Below are 3407 nucleotides of genomic sequence, written 5' to 3'. Positions count from 1 at the left end.
AAAAAAAATTGAAAAACTAAAGTCTTTCAAAATAAAGAAAATTAAAACTTTTAATCGATAATGATCTGATGATCATATACAAATTACTTTCACTATTTAGTGATAATTAAAGTTAGACCACTGTAAGGTGGAACAGTTTACAGAGCGGCTGGGTTTGACTCCTGGCCTAGAATCTTTCTACATGGAGTTTGCATGGGGTATTTGGGTACTCCAACTTCCCCCCACAGTCCAAAAATCTGACTATTACTGTAGGTTAACTGGCATCTCTTTATTGTCCTTTGGTGAGAGTGTATGTATGTGTGCATTGTGTTATCCTAATAAACTGGTACATATTTTCTTTAGGTGTGTGACACAGTATTGGACCATGCAAAACACAGATTTGCCTTCACAGAGCCTCATAAGAGCAACATTTATGTACAAAAAGTAAACCTGTATGTGAAATGAAGTTTAGTTTTTTTCAAAAATGTTTTTAAAATGTTTTTTTTTTGTTGTTGTTGGCTATCATATAAATATTCTGGTATGATAACTTAGTATATGTTTAATTGTTTTTTGGTATACATCTATTTTGAATTTTTAGCCTCCCCTGGAGAAAACTCCACCAGACACCACTGTGTGAATGTATGCACATACCAAACATGTCAGGCAATAGTTTTTATTGCTATATATTTATAATTCGTTATCTTTCTACCACGCAAGTTTTTATTTTATTTTCTTGTGAAAATAGTGTTTTTGGTAATAATGTTTAATCTATTTGAGGATATTATCTTGTAGTGGTTGTCAAATAATCCCCAGGACCAATGTGCTGAATATTATACTGAAGACTGATTTCTCCAAGGTGTTTGGGTCTGATGAAATGATGGGCCAGATGGATGGACACCAGGCTGGATCAGTAAAGGGCAGCAAGTTCCTTATCAAATCACACGCCAGCAAGGTGGAGGTGGGGTACTGGTATGGGCTGGTATCATCAAAGATGAGCTTATTGGACCTTTTTGGGTTGATGATGGAGTAAAGATCAACTCCCATACCTACTGGCAGTTTCTGGAAGACGCCTTCTTCAAACAGTGGTTCAAGAAGAAGTCGCCATCATTCAAGAAAAAAATTATATTCATACAGGACAACCCTCCGTCACACTCATCAAAATACACCACAGCCTGGCTCGCCAGAAAAAGTCTATAAGGAGGAAAAATAGTGACATGGCCTCCTTGTTCACCTGATCTGAACCCCATGGAGAACCTGTGGTCCTTCATGAAATGTGAGATCCACAGGGAGGGAAAACAGTGAACCTCTCTGAACAGTGTCTGGGAGGCTNAGAAAGAAGAAAGAAACATCACCTGTAGCTATACACATCACACTTATTTCAACCATTAAACCAGAGTTCATATAACCAGCACAGATTAAACATCAGCATTAATTTGAGATTCCACTCTTATCTGAAATATCTGAAAAAAAAATAGTTTAAAAAAATTAAAAAACTCAAGTCTTTCAAAATAAAGTAAATAAAAACTTTTAATCGATAATGATCTGATGAACATATAAAAATTACTTTCACTATTTAGTGATCATTTAAGTTAGACCACTGTAAGGTGGAACAGTTTACAGAGCGGCTGGGTTTGAGTCCTGGCCTAGAATCTTTCTACATGGAGTCTGTATGGGGTATTTAGGTTCTCCAACTTCCCCCCACAGTCCAAAAATCTGACTATTAGGTTAACTGGCATCTCTTTATTGTCCTTGGGTGAGAGTGTACGTATGTGTGCATGGTGTTATCCTATTAAACTGGTACATATTTTTTTTAGGTGTGTGACACAGTATTGGACCATGCAAAACACAGATTTGCCTTCACAAAGCCTCATAAGAGCAACATTTATGTACAAAAAGTAAACCTGTATGTGGAATTAAGTTTTGTTTTTTTCAAAAATGTTTTTAAAATGTTTTTTTTTGTTGTTGTTGGCTATCATATAAATATTCTGGTATGATAACTTAGTATATGTTTAATTGTTTTTTGGTATATATCTATTTTGAATTTTTAGCCTCCCCTGGAGAAAACTCCACCAGACACCACTGTGTGAATGTATGCACATACCAAACATCTCAGGCAATAGTTTTTACGCTATATATTTATAATTCATTATCTTTCTACCAAGCAAGTTTTTATTTTCTTTTCTTGTGAAAATAGTGTTTTTGGTAATAATGTTTAATCTATTTGAGGATATTATCTTGTAGTGGTTGTCAAATAATCCCCAGGACCAATGTACTGAATATTATACTGTAGTCTCTGCTCCAGTGTCTCTGTCTCTGCTCCAGTGTCTCTGTCTCTGCTCCAGTGTCTCTGTCTCTGCTCCAGCACACCTGTATTAAATGATTCAATTCTTTCGTCAGCAGCCACCAAAGACTGCAGAGACTTCTTAATCACCATTTATTGATGTTGGGTTGTGTGGAGGCAGGGACTTATCTAAAACATGCTCGCCGTTGGGTCCTTTGAACCGGGTTAAAGATCCACTGCTGGGTCCTAATGGCCTCTATTAATGATTAAAAATGATTTATGATGCAGTGGGCATTTTTTTGAATGATCTTGGAATCTTGTTAAAAGGGTAGAAAGTATGGACTCCAAAACATACACTGTGTGCAGAATTAATAGGCAAATGAGTAATTGGACAACATTATCCTTTTCATACATGTTGTCCTACTCCAAGCTGTATAGGCTTGAAAGCCAACTAGAAATTACGTAAATCAGGTGGTGTGCATCTCTGTAATGAGAAGGGGTGCAACTTCCTTTCCCTTGGCAAAATGGCTCAGAAAAGAGATTTAAAAGACTCTAAAAAATCTAAAATTGTCAGATGTCTTTCAGTGGGGTGCAGCAGTTTGGAAATTACCAAGCTTTTTAAGCGGGATCATCGCATAATCAAGCGGTTCATGGCAAATAACCAACAGGGGTGCCAGAAGCGTGTTGGAAAAAGAAGACGCAAAATAACTCCTCATGAATTGAAAAGGATCAAGCATGAAGCTGCCAGGAAGCCATTAGCCGCCAGTTGTGCCATATTTCAGAGCTGCAACATGTCTGGAGTACCGAGGAGCACAAGGTGCTCAATACTCCGGGACCTGGCCAAGGTAAGGAAAGCCGAGAAAAGACCACTTTTGAACAAGACACACAAGACAAAACGTCAAGATTGGGCTAAGAAATATCTGAAGACTGATTTCTCCAAGGTGTTTGGGTCTGATGAAATGATGGGCCAGATGGATGGACACCAGGCTGGATCAGTAAAGGGCAGCAAGTTCCTTATCAAATCACACGCCAGCAAGGTGGAGGTGGGGTACTGGTATGGGCTGGTATCATCAAAGATGAGCTTATTGGACCTTTTTGGGTTGATGATGGAGTAAAGATCAACTCCCATACCTACTGGCAGTTTCTG

The sequence above is a fragment of the Cyprinodon variegatus genome, unplaced genomic scaffold (assembly GCF_000732505.1).
Source record: "Cyprinodon variegatus isolate N-32 unplaced genomic scaffold, C_variegatus-1.0 Scaffold1847, whole genome shotgun sequence".
Lineage (NCBI taxonomy): Eukaryota > Metazoa > Chordata > Actinopteri > Cyprinodontiformes > Cyprinodontidae > Cyprinodon > Cyprinodon variegatus.
This window is presented reverse-complemented; position numbering follows the sequence as displayed.